General features: G+C 40.7%; 1 long non-coding RNA gene across 1 annotated transcript in view; it reads left to right on the forward strand.

Moving 5' to 3' along the window:
- Positions 1 to 51: 51 nt before the first annotated feature.
- LOC112833019 (uncharacterized) overlaps positions 52 to 17,923 on the forward strand; it is a 35,106-nt gene continuing 17,234 nt past the window's right edge. Inside the window, exons 1-2 of the long non-coding RNA XR_003210527.2 lie at positions 52 to 1,455; positions 2,108 to 2,173. This is a non-coding gene — a long non-coding RNA (uncharacterized lncRNA). The remainder of the gene's footprint in view (positions 1,456 to 2,107; positions 2,174 to 17,923) is intronic.

Below are 17,923 nucleotides of genomic sequence, written 5' to 3' on the forward strand. Positions count from 1 at the left end.
TAGTGGCGCTATGGCCAAAGCTTCCGGTCGACGGGGAGGGCGTGCCTTCTAGGCCACTCGAAATTTCCCGCGCGAGGGTATCTATGCAGTTTTCGCGGGCGAGGGGCCTGGTTATCTGTCTGCCTTCCAGGGCGCGACTCGCAGGAGGTGGGCCTGGCGCCATCCCGGGAAGCGTGCAGAATCCGTCGGCTACGGCGGGCTGTCACAGCGCCGCGGGAGGGAAGGCCCGCCCGCATCCCCTCCCGCTGCGACCCTGGCCACCCTCACGCCCGAGGGCGCTTTCCGGAGCAGCCTCTTCAGACACGCCGAGCGGTACGTCGCCGTCCTCCCCCTAGAAAACGGCGTGCCCCCGGGGGAAGTGAGCCTCTTACTTGTGCCTCTCGTCGCCAACCTATCTGTGGAGGCAAACGGGGAAGGGAAGGATGACTCCCTCTAAACCATGGAGGGGTGTTACTAAGTCGAGATCGTGATACCTCAACACGCAGTGGAGAGTTTTATGTAACAGTCATCCATAGAACTTGGGGAGAGGAATTTCCACTGAACTGTTACAGAGAAACTGCATATTTTAGATGCACAGTTCGAATTGGATTGTTTGCACGAAGTTAGAATTAGCGCTAAGATGTTGAGGAGCTACTTCTAATTGGACTCTATTCGAGAATTAAGGACTAAGGAAAGAAAAAAAAACAAAAAAAAGTGAATATAAGAAGTAAATGAGGTTGATCATAGCAGCTGAGGGCTGATCTGGTGTGCACAAACGTAAAAGTGTAATTCCAGAACATCCCAACGTAGGCCAGGGATTGGGGCAGCCACTGAGCAGGATAGTCTGACTGAGGAGAGCAAACAGACTGCATGGTCTGGGAGGACGAAAGCACTGAGCCCCTCAGAGACTGAAACTGACACCATTGCATGAAATTGAAACCTTTAAAAAATTTGCACCCTATGTCAAAGGGCAACCTGAAAAAACAAAAAATGATGTATCAGCGCTAAGAAGACAGGAAAAAATTTTCTCTGCTTGGTTGGGCAGGACCATAAAAGGGGAGTTGATGTGTGAGAGAATAGTCTTACCTGAGAATTTGAAACCCCAGTTCTATACTTTGTGCAAGTTTGTGGTCATACTTTCCCAGAAACATCCAAAATTGGTCTTATGGTCTGCATTTTAACATACAGTAACAGTAGTATATAATGTCCAATGAATAGATGCAGAAACTGAAGCACTATTAAATTGCACTACTGGGTATTTACCCCAAAGATACAAATGTAGGGATCCGAAGGGGTACGTGCACCTCGATGTTTATAGCCAAACTATGGAAAGAGCCAAGATGTCCATCGACAGATGAATGGATAAAGAAGATGTGGTATATATACACAATGGAATATTATGCAGCCATCAAAAGGAATGAAATCTTGCCATTTGCAACGACGTGGATGGAACTGGAGAGTATTATGCTGAGTGAAGTAAGTCAATCAGAGAAAGACATGTATCATATGACCTCACTGATATGAGGAATTCTTAATCTCAGGAAACAAACTGAGGGTTGCTGGAGTGGTGGGGGGGTGGGAGGGATGGGGTGGCTGGGTGATAGACATTGGGGAGGGTGTGTGCTATGGTGAGCACTGTGAATTGTGTAAGACTGTTGAATCACAGACCTGTACCTCTGAAACAATACATTATATGTTAAAAAAAAGAAGAAGAAGAAGATAGCAGGAAGGGAAGAAGGGGGGGAAATCGGAGGGGGAGACGAACCATGAGAGACTATGGACTCTGAGAAACAAACTGAGGGTTCTAGAGGAGAGGGGGGTGGGGGGATGTGTTCGCCTGGTGATGGGTATTAAAGAGGGCACGTTCTGCATGGAGCACTGTGTGTTATATGCAAACAATGAATCATGGAACACTACATCACAAACTAATGATGTAATGGTGATTAACATAATATAATAATTTAAAAAAGATTAAAGATTCGGTGGCAGGAGAAAATGTGTAGCTGGGTGGCTTTTGTGAGTTAGGTTGATTTGGCTGAGGTCTGCTACTTAAGGGGGGAAAAGGCAAATAACATGTCATTTGAGTGTCTACAATTAAAATTTTTAAATCTAATTTATTCTTTTACAGAGAGCAACAAAACCCAGATCTATATGAACAAAATATATAAAACTAAAGACATGAGAATAAAATCAGGTAGGATGTTCAAAGTGTTATCTTAAGTATTACCTCAAGTTTTGTTAAGTCCACTTTATTTAGAAAGAATTTATACACAATAAAATGTACATTTTAAAAAATAGTCCTGGGGCTCTTGGTAAAGCAAATTTAAATTATTAAAGACATTAAAGAAGATATCAAGCCTTTAAGAGTAAGACATGATGAAAAAAGAACAGGCATATTCGAGAAGAACCAAAAAGAACTTTTAGAAATAAGTATGGTCACTGAAATTAGGAGTTGCACAAACGTGGGTCCTTGTCAAGAATGTATATTGTGAATATCCTCCCAATTAGTGGCTTGCTTTTTTACACTCTTAATGGTGTTTTTAAAGAATTTCTTAGAAGTCCAATTTATGAAATTTTATTTTGTTGGTTGGATGTTCTGGAATTACACTTTTACGTTTGTGCACACCAGATCAGCCTTCAGCTGCTATGATCAACCTCATTTACTTCTTATATTCACTTTTTTTTGTTTTTTTTTCTTTCCTTAGTCCTTAATTCTCGAATAGAGTCCAATTAGAAGTAGCTCCTCAACATCTTAGCGCTAATTCTAACTTCGTGCAAACAATCCAATTCGAACTGTGCATCTAAAATATGCAGTTTCTCTGTAACAGTTCAGTGGAAATTCCTCTCCCCAAGTTCTATATGTCCCATTTAAGAAATCTTTGCCCTAATTTTGAAGATATTTTCCTGTTACCTTCTGTAAGTTTTATCTTTCACATTCAGGTCATGATTAATTTCAAATTAGTTTTTATGTGCAAAGTGAGATAAGGAATCAAGATTTTTATTTTCTGTATGAGTATCAATTGATCCAGCACTCCTTTTTTTTATCCTGTCCCCATTGAATTTGTCATAAATAAGGTGACTGTTTTGTATGTATCAATTTCTGATTATTCTATCTCAGTGATATATTTTTCTATCCCTGTGCCAATACCATACAACTTGATTTCTGTAGCTTCAGAATAGGTCTTGATATCTGGTAGTATACGTCCTCCAAATTTGTTTTGTTTTAAGATGGATCTATCACTAATAGATGATGATTGTTAACTTTTTTTATACTTCTAAAAATATAACTATATTGAATTAGATAAATGCATGTATTCAACAAGATTTAGATTATACTGCACATGTTTAGTAAGCTAAATATTTCCCCATATGCTCATGTTTGAGAACATGACTTTTCCATTTTTTTTTTTTTAAGATTTATTTACTTTGTAGAGGTAGAGAATGCGAGCAGGAGTGGCAGAGGGAGACAGAAAGAAGCAGATCCCCCCCGTTAGTTTGGAGGGTGATGCAGGGCTGGATCCCAGGACCCTGAGATCATGACCTGAGCCAAAATCTAGTTAGACACTCAACCGACTGAGCCATCCAGGCGCCCCCCATTTTTATTTTAAAATAATTTTGAAGTTTACAGTAAAGTTACAAAAATAATAGAAAATAACTCCCTTTTAACCTTCACCTAAAGCCCCAATTGTTAACATTTTACAACATTTACCTTTTCATTCTTTCTCACCCTCTCTAGATATATTATTCTTTTCCCACCCCATCCCCAAGCCATTTGAAAGCAAGTTGCAGATATGATGCCCCATTACTCTTAAATATTTCAGTGTGTGTTTCCTAAAAACAAAGACATGCTCTCCTACATAGCCACAGTACAACCTATCAGAATCAAGAAATTAATATTAATACAGTACTACCATCTATAGTTAATCCACAGATGTAATTCAAATTTCAACTGCCCCAGGTAGATGGAGACTGATCACCTCACTGCTGTTTTCTTTCTTTTTTTAAGATTTGTTTATTTATTAGAGAGAGAGAGTGATGCGCGCACAAGGTGGGGTGTGGGGAGGAAGGGCAGAGGGAGAGGCAGAGGGAAAGAATCTCAAGCAACTAAGTACGGAGCCAAAGTGGGGCTCCATACCAGGACCATGAGATCATAACTTGAGCCGAAATCAAGAGTTGGACACTCAACCAACTAAACTACCCGGGTGCCCCCTCACTGCTGTTTTCATAAGTGATGTGGGAAATTTTGACAAAGGCTGTCCCATTAGTCATTAATCCAAACAGCCTTAGTTTATTTTAGTAGAGAATGGTATTTAGAATCCAAGTCTGGATGCTAGGTGTGCTTATTGCCACCGGGATGGCATTATTTCCAGTCCCTCAAAGTGGATAGACTTAGGAAATGTATGAATGTTTACACACACAAACCCATTCATCTATATTTCTATTTCATACATATAGGAAATATGTAAATATAAATTATGTATGTTTTAACACCAATACTTCAAATTCTAATCCAACACCACACTTTGTTCTAGTCTTCTCCTCCTCTATAATTTTACTGCTCTTCAAAATGGCTCCCATTTTCCACAGTATATTTACCTGTATTTGTTCATGTTGAAATTGAGGCTGAGTCCTTTTAACATACAATCCTGGAAGTTTTTGCTGGTTTCCATACTATCTGGCATGACAAGAGTTCCAGGCTCATCTTGTACATTTCCTGCCCCAGACACAAGAAAGAACCATTCCTTCAAAAGAAGTTCAAATGGTTTTTAGTGGGAAATTGTATTTCAAGACCACAATCGGCACTAGAGATGCTCATTGCTACCAGACTGATCATTATTTCTAAGCCGCTTTGTTGGTCAGAGCTAGAGAGAGATCTAGATCTATACCAATTTATGTCTAGATCTATATTCATAGAGAAAAAAGTTTATACTGCTACTTAAAATTCAAGACTGCAGGGTTTTTTTGTAACCTTTTCTATACTGCATGTTTATTTCCTATCTTCCACCCTGAGAATCCTAGTTCTCAAGAGCATAGGGGGTAATCCATAATTGTTCATTTACTTTAGCCCACATTACATAAACAACACTCTCCAAAATAACAATACAATCATCACCAATGTAATTATTAAGAAACATTTAAGGGGTGCCTGGCTGGCTCAGTTGGAAGAGCTTGTGACTCTTGACTCATGAGTTCGATTCCCACACTAGGTGTAGAGATTGCTTAAATAAAATACATAACTTTTAGGGGTGCCTGGGTGGCTCAGTCAGTTAAGCATCTGTTAACACTTCAGGTCATGATCCCAGGGTCCTGGGATTGAGCCCCACATTGGTCTCCCTGCTCAGCAGAGAGACTTCTCCCTCTCCCTCTGTCTGTCACTCCCCCTGCTTGTGCTCTCCCTCTCTCTCTCTCTGTCAAATAAATAAAATCTTTAAAAAAAAAATAATTTGGGGCACCTGGGTGGCTTAATCAGTTGAGCATCTGCCTTCTGCTCCAGTCGTGATCCCAGGGCCCTGGGATCCATCCCTGCATCGGGCTCCCTGCTTAGTGAGGAGTCTGCTTCTCCCTTTCCCCCTGCTCGTGCTCTTTCTCTCTCTCTCTCAGTTGCTCACTCTCTCTCTCAAATAAATAAAATAAAAAGTTAAATAAATAACTTTTGAAATTAAAGAGAAAAGTTTAAAATTTTTTTGCATATACTTTTCACTCTACCCCTTCCACTCCTACTTCAACAGACATATTACATATTATCTGACCCTATACCATTAAATACTTTACCTTCTTCCTTTTAACACTTTTATTTTCCAAAGAATTCTGTGTTTAATGCTCACCACTAGTTTTTTACAATTGCAACTCATTCTCTCCTAGATTTCCCAGGAAGGGGTACTATATTCCCTGAGCTTTTTCATATTAATAGCCTTTACATGTGAAAGTCAGCTTTCTAAACATAAAATTCTTGGCTCACATTTTCTTTCCTTGAGATATTTCATTTTCTTATGATGAAAACCAAATTTTCTTTCCCTTACAACTTGTTTGCTCTTTTTACTTGCTCCTAGTTTAGTCAAATATTTTTCTTTTTCAGGACACCTGGGTGGTTCAGTGAGTTAAGCCCGACACTTGATTTTGGGTCAGGTCATGATCTCAGGGTCGTGAGATGGAGCCCCACGTTCAGCTCTGCACTGAGTGTGGAGCCGCTTAAGATTCTCTCTCTCTTCCTCTCCCTCTGCCCCTCCTTCCCCAAATCATGTACACGCATGCAGGCTCTCTCTCTCTAATAAAAATAAGATAAAAATTTTTTAAAAATAATTTTCTTTTTCTATAAGGTCCTATAATTTTACCAGACTATGTCTTGGTGTCACTTGTTCAAGGTTAGTCATCTCAGGCATGTGGTAAGATCTTTCAAAATGTAGTATCTTTTTTTTTTTTATTTCAAGACAGCTTTTTGAAATATAAGTTTTAGAATAGTTCTGATCTCTTGCTCTGATATGCTTCTTAAGGAGACTCTTGTTATTCATATGTTGGATCTTTGTTCTCTCTTCAGTATTTATTGCTTTTTCTCCAATCTTTTTATATCTTTTTTTTTTATTTTTAAGGTGTTCCTCCTTTCCTCATATTTCTCTTATAGCATTATCTGTTGTATTTATTCCTTCTTGCATTCCTTTTTAGATTTTACTTTGTTTTTTTTTCTTTTACTTGTAATGTTCTTTCCTAAGTTCTGTCACCTCATTTCTGAGCTTTCCTAGTTCTAACTAATGTTGTGCTTTCATATCATATACCATTTTCTTAAGATCTTTTAGTTCATTTTGGGGTGTCAGGGTGGCTCAGTCAGTTGGGTGACCAACTCTTGATTTCAGTTCAGGTCTTGATCTCAGGGTTGTGAGTTCAAGCCCCATGTTGGCATGGAGGCTACTTTAAAAAAAAATCTTTTAGTTCATTTTGAAATAGGTGATTGTCATTTATATCTGTCTCTTGCTCATATCCCATTGGTATGCTTTCATAATTCTGCTCCTTATTCTCCTTTACTTATAATAATCTTGTATGAGATTTGACTTTCTTTTCTGTTGTTTATTATGTATAGCTATGAATGCTTATGTTAAAAAACAAGAAAGGTCTCAAATCAGCAACCTACTTTACAACTTAAGGAACTAGAAAAAGAAGAACAACCTAAACCCAAAGCTAGCAGAAGGGAGGAAATAATAAAGATTAGAGCAAAGAGAAATGAAATACAGAAGAAAATATCAATGGAACCAGTGGTTCTTTGAAAAAATCAACAAAATTGGCAAACCTTTAGCTAGATGGACTGAAAAAAAAGAGAAGACAAATTACTCAAATCAGAAATGAAAGTGGGTACATTACCACTGATTCTACAGAAATAAAAAGACTGTAAGAGAGTACTGTGAACATTGTATGCTAACAGATTGAATAACATTGATGAAAAGGACAAATTCCTAGAAACACAAAACCTACCAAGACTAAATCATGAAGAAATAGATCTGAAAAGAACTATAACTAGTAAGGAGACTGAATCAGTAATCACAAATCTCCCAACATCTGACAACTAGATGGTGATGAGAAGTTTTGAGTAACACACTTTTTTTAACAAACCAACAAAGAAAAGCCCTGAATTTAATGGCTTCATTGGTGATTCTACCAAACATTTAAAGAACTAATACCAATCCTTCTCAGACTTTTCCAAAAAACTGAAGAGGAGGGAACACTTCCTAACTCAGTTCACAAGGGCAATATTATACTGTTATCAAAACCAAAGACACTACAAGAAAACTACAGACCAATACACCCTTTTGAGCAGTGATGCAAAAATCCTCAACAAGATACTAGCAAATAATTCAGTAGCATATTAAAAGGATTATACACCATGACCAAGGGGGGATTTATTCTGCAATGCAAAGATAGTTCAACATACAAAAATTTATTAATGTAATTTATACCACAGCAACAAAAGGAATTGGGGAAAAACCACATGAGCATTTTAATATAGAAAAAGCACTGACAAAATTTGATACTCTTCTAAGATAAAGACACTTAACAAACTAGCAATAGAAGTAAACTACCTCAACAAAATAAAAGGGGCCTTCTTAATTATACCCCCCTCCACTGACATGGAAATGAGTTTGGATTTTCTGAGCAAACACCAGCTGGCTTGGGGGAGGCAGTCCAGAAGGCTGTTGATTGGGGACGGGAGGAGAAGGGAGAGGGGAGGGAGTCAGGCCAAGATGAAAATTCTGTGTTAGGGCGCCTGGGTTGCTGTGAGTTAAGCATCTGCCTTGGGCTCAGGTCATGTTCCCTGGGGCCTGGCATTGAGTCCCCCACCCCCGCATCGCATCGGACTCTGATCAGTGGGGAGTCTGCTTCTCCCTCTCCCTCGGCCTTTCCCCGTTTGTGTGCTCGCTCGCTCTCTCAAATAAATAAAATCTTTAAAAAAAAATTCTGTGTTCTCCCAGCAGAGCAATGATGCGGTGCTGACCCCTGCCCTCTGCCCGCCTCCTGAAGGGAAGGCATCTTTCTCCTGCTGATAGGCTCGGAGGAAGTGATGTCCACTCAAGCCAGCCTGTCCTCTGAGAAACACAACTTTCAGGATCCAAACCACTTAGCTGGCCATTAGTGAGACTGCCTGGTGCTAGACTTGTCTGCTAGCTTATTAAGACTCGCCCACTTCTAGGCCAACCCTTTCATGGGGTGGAGCGGAGTGGATCTGAGGCTCAGAGAGGGGACAAGGCCTGCCACCGATCACAGAAGTCCCCAAGTCTGTCTTGTCCCCGGTGGCCTGGGTTCTCCCCTTGGTCACCTCCCCGGAGGGCGGGCGGCGAAGGTTCCCCGGGGCGGTTGGCATTGCTTACTCCGGGAGGTAAAGGCTGCGAGGGACCGGGTGAGGTCGGCGTTTGACGCCCCCTCCCCGCGCGGAGACCTCGCCGGCTGGGCGGCTGGCTACTGTTGCTCCGGGTCCTCGGGACGCCACCACCTCTGCTCAGATGTGCCTCGCTAGACTCTGCTCCTTGCCCCCCGGCCCGCTGGCTCGGTCCCGGCTCCCGCTGCGGCTGCGGCTGCTGTGGACGGCCGCCGCCACCCAAGGCCACCCGAAGAACGGACCCCGCATCTCCGCTGTCTGGAAAGGTAGTCGGCGCCGCGCGGCCGGTGCGGCGCGGGATCGGACGCCGCGCCGCGCGGGTGCGGAGTGTGCGGGCCCGGGAGGGAGTACGTGCGCGCCACTGCGGGTCCCGGGCTGTCCCCGCGGGGAGCGTGTGGGTCTGGGTGAGCGTGTGAGTGTGCGCTCTGGCACGCCGGAGCGGGCTGTAACGCCGCGGTGAGCGAGCGGCGGGGGCCGGAGCCCCGGCTAAGTCGCTCCAAGTCCGCCCCCAGCCGGGAACCGCAGCGCCGGGGCGCAGGGGAGGGAGAGGGCCCCTCTCTCGGCCGTGGGGCGTTTGCTTGCACGTCTCCGTGCACGAGCTGTCTGCTGCACTCTGTTTCCTTTGCTCCTCACAGTGAGCCTGGGAGACGAGTGTCATTCCAGGGTCATGAAGCCATCCAGGGGGAAGGACAGGGCTCAAGCTCCTGTGGCTTTTCTCTAGACCACGTGGCCCTGATGGACAGCGAGGGGAACAGGAGCAGGACCCGTGGACAGCTTGTCTTTTCCGTTCCTTTATCTTCCGCAGGTAGATACCTCTTCCCTCTGCTGTCCAGCTCAGGAGCTTTCACGGGCTCCACCTGGCCTATAAATGAGGCGGAGTTGGTTTCTGTGGTTTTTGAAAAGCCCTCCATGCCTCACCCTTGCGTGCCCGCTTCTCGGAATTTGCGTGTCATCCGCACTGCCTTCTCCTTCCCACGTGTGAGGGCCTACTTGGAAGGAAGCCCTGACAGGTCAGTTTTTGTGGCCGTACTGACGAGACTGCTCCAGTCTATTTAGACCTAAAGCGGATCCCTTGCCTTTAGCCACTGTTGGAATGGGCAAAAAACCCTCCCTGTTTCAGCTGCTGTTCAAAATGATTAGGCTTTTCAGTGAATATCTGTTGACTATTTACATGAATTCCTATTCTCAAATCTGTGAGATGCCTCCTTACTTCTTTCTGCTTCTTTCTGCACAGATGCTAATACCCTGCAAGTCTGTGGTTACCAATATTTTGTCCTCACCAACTTGTATTTTGGAGTTCATGGAAATACCATCACCTCGTATATAATTCTGGTAACGCTGCCATAAAAAAATACCACAGACAATAGAAATGTATCTCTCACAGTTCTGGAACCTGGAAAGTCCAAGATTAAAGTCGAACAGGATTTGGTTTCTAGCGAGGACTCATTTTCTGGTTTGTAGATGGCCTTTCATTGGTCTGTGTTCATGGAGAGAGAGAGAGAGAGATCTCTCCCTCTTATAAAGCCACCCATCCTATTGTATTAGGGACTCATGACTTCATTGAACCTTAATTACTTCCTAAAAGCTCTATCTCCAGATAATGTCATATTGAAGTTTAGGGTTCAACGTATAAATTTGGTGGACAAGGGCGCCTGGGTGGCTCAGTCGTTAGGCGTCTGCCTTCAGCTCAGGTCATGATTCCAGGATCCTGGGATCGAGCCCCACATCGGGCTCCCTGCTCGGCGGGAAGCCTGCTTCTCCCTCTCCCACTCCCCCTGCTTATGTTCCTGCTCTCGCTGTTTCTCTCTGTCAAATAAATAAATAAAATCTTTAAAAAAAAAAAAATTTGGTGGACAAACAGTTCATGGCACCTAGTATTGTTACAAATATTGTCCTTGTGTTTTTGGGTTTGACCCCAGTTCTGTTTTTAACTGGGGATACAGAGAGATTAAGAAGCCTGTCCCCCATTATGTTAGGTGAAATAAACCAGTCAGGAAAAAAAGACAAATATATGATTTCACTTATATTAAGTACCCAGAGTAGTTAATATCATAGAGACAGAAAGTATAAGGGTGGTTGCTAGGGTTTGGGGGAGGGGAGGATGGGGAGTTACTGTCTGGTGGGCATAGAGGTTCAGTTTTGCAGGATGAAAAGAATTCTGGAGATGGATGATGGTGCACCACAATGTGACTGTACTTAATACTGCAAACTTAAAATGCTTAGAATTTGATGTGTTTTTTATAATAATTTAATAAATGGGGGACACCTGGCTGGCTCAGTCAGCGGAGCATGGGACTCTTGATCTCAGGGTTGTGATTCCAGCCCCACAGTGGGTGTAGAGATTACTTAAAAAAAATAAAATCTTAAAAAAAAATTTTTTAAAGAAAAAACGGGGGAAAAGCCATGTCACCAACATCATCTTCCAGAATCCTCTCCAAACTTTCAATCTTTAAACAGTGTTCTCGGTTAAAACCCATCAGAACCTACTCTTCACATCCTTTTCGACAATGAGTATTATCTTTCTTTAGTTCATGCCAATTGGATAGACTTAAAAAATGAACTACAATAAAGTTTTAATTTGTCTTAATATAATGACAAACAAAAAGATGTCACTGTAGTACAGCAGTCAGTGTTCTTGGTTACAAACAACAGACACTAATTCTGGCTAACCTTAGCAGAAAAGGAATATATTGGAATGGTGCTGTGAAGCTCTCAGAATCAATGAAAGTGGACATAAACATGAAGGGAGGCAAGAACCAACCTTAGAAATATCCTGTATCAGTCTACTGTGACCTTCCACCCACAAGCCTAGCTTTGAAATCATGGTGCTTGCCACACTCTGGGTATTGTTCCTGGGGTTAATAATGAGGTTTGGCTTAATGTCTTATCCTGTTCCTAAGTTCCTGGGCTGATTTATCCCCTCAGAAAAGTAGTTCTTTTTAAAAAGTTAGTTAATTAATTTTAACTAATTAATTAATTTTTAAATTTTAATTCTAGTATGGTTAACATACTGGAATAGAGTTTTCAGGTGTACAATAGAGCGATTCAACAATCCTATACATTACTCAGTGCTCATCATGATAAGTGTCCTCTAACCCCCATCACCTGTTTCACCCATCCCCCCCCACCCATCTCCCCTCTGGTAACCATCACTTGTTCTCTACAGTTAAGAGTCTGTTTTTGGGTTTGTCTCTTTTTTGTTGTTCATTTGTTTTGTTTCTTCAATGCCACATGAGAGTGAAATCGTATAGTATTTGCCTTTCTCTGACTGACGTATTTCACTCGGGGTAATACTCTCTAGCTCCATCCATGTTGTTGCACATGGCAAGATTTCATTCATTTTTTTATGGCTGACTAATATCCATTGTATATATATACCACATCTTCTTTATCCATTGATCTGTTATTAGACACTTGGGCTACTTCCATAATTTGGCTATTGTAAATAATGCTACTGTAAACATAGGGGTGCATATATCTTTTCGAATTAGTGTTTCTGTATTCTTTGGGTACACCTCCAGTAGTGGAATTACTGAATCATAGGATAGTTCTATTTTTAATCTTTTGAGGACCCTCCATACTGTCTTCCACAGTGGCTGCACCAGTTTGCATTCCCACCAACAGTGCACGGGGTTCCTTTTGCTCCACATTCTTGCCAACACCTGTTGTTTCTTGTGTTGTTGATTTTAGCCATTCTGACAGGTGTGAGGTGATATCTCATTGTGCTTTTGATTTACATTTCCCTGTGATTAGTGATGTTGAGCATCTTTTCCTGTGTCTGTTGGCCATCCGTATGTCTTTTACCCATTTTTAATTGAATTATTTGTGAGTTTTGGTGTTGAATTGTTCTTTATATATTTTGGATACTGGCCCTTTTCTGGATATGTCATTTGCAAATATCTTCTTCCATTAAGTAGATTGTCTTTTAGCTTTGTTGATTGTTTCCTTTGCTGTACAGAAGCTTTTTATTTTCGTGTAGTTCCAGTAGTTTATTTTTGCTTTTGTTTCCCTTGCCTCAAGAGACATATGTAGAAAAATGTGACAGCCAATGTCAGGGACATTACTGCCTATGCTCTCTTCTAGGATTTTCATGGTTTGAGGTCTCACAGTTAGGTCTTTAATCCATTTTGTATTTATTTTTGTGTGTGGTGTAAGAAAGTGGTCCAGTTTCATTCTTTTCCATGTAGCTGTCCAGTTTTCCCAGCACCATTTGTTGAAGAGACTATCTTTCTCCCATTGCATATTCTTGCCTCCTTTATAGACTATTAATTGACTATATAAGTAAATCATGGGTTTGTTTCTGGGCTCTCTATCCTGTTCCATTGATATATGTTTCTATTTTTGTGCCAGTACCATACTGTTTTGATTACTGTAGTTTTGTAGTGGATCTTGAAATCTGGGATTGTGATACCTCCAGTTTTGTTCTTCTTTTTCAAGATCACTTTGTCCATTCAGGGTCTTTGCGGTTCCATACAAATTTTAGGATTGTTTGTTCTAGTTTGGTGGAAAATGCTGTTGGTATTTTGAGAGGGATTGCATTCAATCTGTAGATTGCTTTGGGTAGTATGGACATTTTATCAACATTTGTTCTTCTAACTCATGAGCATGGAATATCTTTCCATTTGTGTCATCTTCAATTTCTTTCATCAGTGTTTTATAGTTTTCAGAGTATAGGTCTTTCACCTCCTTGGTTAAGTTCACTCCTAGATATTTCATTATTTTGGGTGCAATTGTAAATAGGGTTGTTTTCTTAATTTCTCTTTCTGCTACTTCATTATTATTTTATAGAAATACAATGGACTTCTCTGTATATTGATTTTGTAGGCTGCAACTTTATCGAACTCATTTATTAGTTCTAGCAGTTTTTGGTGGAGTCTTTCAGGTTTTATATATATATATATATATATATATATATATATATATATATATATATCATGTCATCTGCAAATAGTAGAAGTTTTACTTCTTCCTTGCCAATTTGGATGCGTTTTATTTCTTTTCATTGTCTGATTGCTGAGGCTAGGACTTCCAGTACTATGCTGAATAAAAGTGGTGAAAGTGGACATCCCTGTCTTGCTCTTGACCGTAGAGGAAAAGCTGTCAGATTTTCCCTCATTGAGGATGGGATATTAGCTGTGGGTTTTTCATATATGCCTTTATTATGTTGAGGTATGTTCCCTCTAAACCTGCTTTGTTGAGGGTTTTTATCATGAATGGATGTTGTACCTTGTCAAATGCTTTTTCTGCATCTATTGAAATGATCATCTGGTTTTTATCCTTTCTCCTGTTGATGTGATATATCATGTTTTATGATATTAAGGTATGTTCCCTCTAGTATCTTGGTGAGAATTTTTGTATCCATGTTCATCATGGATGTTGGTCTGTAATTCTCCTTCTTGGTGGGGTCTTTGGTTTGGGGATCAAGATAATGCTGGCCTCATAAAATGAGTTTGGAAGTTTTCCTTCCATTTCTGTTTTTTGAAACAGCTTTGGAAGAATAGGTATTAATTCTTCTTTATATAGTTGGTAGAATTCCTCTGGGAGGCCATCTGGTCCTGGACTCTTGTTTGTTGGGAGATTTTTAATTACTGCTTCAATTTCTTTGCCGGTTATGGGTCTGTTCAGGTTTTCTCTTTCTTCCTATTTCAGTTTTGATAGTTTATATGTTCCTAGGAATGCATCCATTTCCTCCAGATTGCCTAATTTGTTGGCAATATAGTTGCTCATAATATGTTCTTATAATTGTTTGTATTTCTTCGGTGTTGGTTGTGATCTCTCCTCTTTCATTTGTGATTTTGTTTATTTGGGTCCTTTCTCTTTTCTTTTTGATAAGTCTGGTTAGGGGTTTATTGATCTTATTAATTCTTTCAAAGAAGCAGCTCCTAGTTTCATTGATCTGTTCTACTGTTCTTTTGGTTTCTATTTCATTGATTTCTGCTCTAATCTTTATTATTTCTCTTCTCATGCTGGATTTAGGCTTTATTTGCTGTTCTTTCTCCAGCTCCTTTGGGTGTAAGGTTAGATTGTATTTTGGGGACTTTTCTTGTTTCTTGAGTAAGGTTTTTATTGCTATATAATTCCCTCTTAGGACTGCCTTTGCTGCATCCCAAAGGTTCTGAGGAGTTGTGTTTTCATTTTCATTTGTTTCCATGAGTTTTTTAAAAATTCTTCTTTAATTTCCTGGTTGACACATTCATTCTTTAGTAGGATGCTCTTTAGCCTCCATGTATTTGTATTCCTTCCAAATTTTCTCTTGTGATTGAGTTCCAGTTTTAAAGCATTGTGGTCTGAAAATATGCAGAAATAATCCCAATCTTTTAGTACCAGTTGAGACCTGATTTGTGACCCAGTATGTGATCTATTCTGGAGAATATTCCACGTACACTCGAGAAGAATGTGCATTCTATGGCTTCAGGATGAAATGCTCTGAATATATCTGTAAAGTCCGTATGGTCCAGTGTGTCATTCAAAGCCCTTGTTTCCTTGTTGATCTTCTGCTTAGGTGATCTGTCCATTGCTGTGAGTGGGGTGTTAAAGTCCCCTGATATTATTGTATTATTATCAATGTGTTTCCTTAATTTTGTTATTAATTGGTTTATATAATTGGCTGCTCCCAAGTTAAGGGCACAAATATTTATAATTGTTAGATCTTCTTATTGGATAGACACTTTTATTATGATATAGTGTCCTTCTTCATCTCTTATTACAGTCTCTGGTTTAAAATCTAATTTGTCTGATGTAAGGATTGCCACCCCAGCTTTCTTTTGATGTCCATTAGCATGATAAATGGTTCTCCGCCCCCTCACTTTCAATCTGGAGGTGTCTTTTGGCCTAAAATGAGTCTCTTGTAGACAGCATATCAATGGGTCTTGTTTTTTTATCCAGTCTGATACCCTGTGTCTTTTGGAGTGTTTAGTCCATTTACATTCAGAGTAATTATTGAAAGATATGAATTTAGTGCCATTGTATTGCCTGAAAACTTACTGTGTCTGTATATTATGTCTGTTCCTTTCTGGTTTTTGTTACTTTGGGGCTCTCTCTTCCCTCAAAGAATCCCCTTTAATATTTCTCTCTTTTTTTGGTAAAGATTTTATTTATTTATTTGAGAGAGAGAGAGCACACGAGAGAAAGCATGAGTGGGAGGAGGGGCAAAGGGAGAGGGAGAAGCAGGCTCCCCACTGAGCAGGGAGCCCCATGTGGGGCTTGATCCCAGGACCCTAGGATCATGACCTGCCTGGGATTAAGGCAGACACTTGACCAGACTGAGCCACTCAGACGCCCCACACCCCTTAATATTTCTTGCATGGCTGGTTTAGTGATCACAAATTCTTTTGGTTTCTATTTGTCCTGGAAGCTCTTTATCTCTCCTTCCATTCTGAATGGCAGCCTTGCTGGATAAAGTATTCTGGCTGCATATTTTTCTCATTTAGCACCTTGCATATATCATGCCAGTCCTTTCTGGCCTGCCAGGTCTCTGTGGACAGGTCTGCTGCTAGCCTTATGTTTCTACCCTTATAGGTTAAGGACCTCTTATCCCGAGCTACCTTTAGGATTTTCTCTTTATCTCTGAAATTTGCAAGCTTCACTATTATATGTCGAGGTGTTAACCTATTTTTATTGATTTTGAGGAGGGTTCCCTGTGCCTCCTGGACTTGAACGCCTGTTTCCTTCCCTGGATTAGGGAAGTTCTCAGCTATAATTTGTTCAAATAAAACTTCTCTCTCTTTTCTCTTCCTCTGGCACCCAAATTATTCTATTATTGTTTCACATTATGGTATCACTGATCTCTCGAATCCTCCCTTTGTGATCTAGTAGTTGTTTATCTCTCTTTTTCTCCATTTCCTTGTTCTCCATCATTTTGTCTTCTATATCACTGACTCTCTTTTCTGCCTCATTTATCCTAGCAGTTAGAGCCTCCATTTTTTATTGCATCTCAGTAATAGCCTTTTTTATTTTAACCTGATTAGATTTTAGTTCTTTTATTTCTCCAGTAAGGGATTCTGTAGTATCTTCTATGCTTTTTTCAAGCCCAGATAGTATCTTTATAATCATTGTTTTGAATTCTAATTTCCACATCTTACTTGTATCCATATTGATTAAGTCCCTGGCAATGAGTACTGCCTCCTGTTCTCTCTTTTGGGGTGAGTTTTTCCATCTCATCATTATGTCCAGAAAATAATAGACGAAAGAGAAATACAAAAATAGAAACAAGACACCAGAAAAATATACACTAAACGAATCAGAAGAGAACAGAAACCAAAAAAAAGGAGAGAGAGAGAGAGAGAGAAATCAACCAAGAAGTAGAACAGAACAGAACAATAAACTAGATTTTGGTTGTATTTTGGTCTGTTTGTTAGAAGAAACTAGATCTCAAAATAGGAGAGCAAGAAAAACTTATACAAAAATAAAACTGAACACAATGAAAGGAAGCCAAAAATGAAAAAAATATATATAAAATGTAAATGAAAATTTAAAAAGACTTAAAAAAAGATTTGATAAAATAAGAAAATAGCTGTAAAAGAAAAAATATAAAACTTGAAAGAGTAAAAAATAATAAGGAAAAAAAACCATGAATGCTATATACCATATTCCCCAAGAGCTGGAGTTTTGCAGCTCTCTGTCATCAGTAAACTTGGTCTTCTGGGGGGAGAGGTCTGTTGGGCTGATTCTCAGGTGTCTTTCCCCCAGTGGTCTGTGCCAGGGGGCCAGGCTCAGTGTAAGCGGCTCCCTCCATATTGCACTATGTGGCTGTTTTGCTCTCTGAAGGCTTTTAGCACCAATGGGGGAGGGGAGGATGAAAATGGTGGTGGCACCCCGATGTCTAGCCCCAGAGCTGAAAGTTTGTGCCCTCCCACTCTTCAGTGAGCCCTCACCGAAAAGCAGTCAATTGCTCTTCTCTCCCTGGTCTCTGTCAGCACTCTGTGCTCACCCAGCCTGTGACCTATCTTAGTCACACGACCCAGCTTGGACTCTCCAAACCCTGCAGACTCCTGCAGCACCCACCTGTGCTGTTCCTCCCAAAGGAGGGAGGGGGTGTTTCTCTGCAGTTCGGCCTCTTGCTGGGCCCCTGCTCGGAGAGTGCAG

Source organism: Callorhinus ursinus, unplaced genomic scaffold (genome assembly GCF_003265705.2).
Source record: "Callorhinus ursinus isolate GAN/ISIS: 27379988/994484 unplaced genomic scaffold, GSC_fseal_2.0 scaffold25, whole genome shotgun sequence".
Classification (NCBI taxonomy): domain Eukaryota; kingdom Metazoa; phylum Chordata; class Mammalia; order Carnivora; family Otariidae; genus Callorhinus; species Callorhinus ursinus.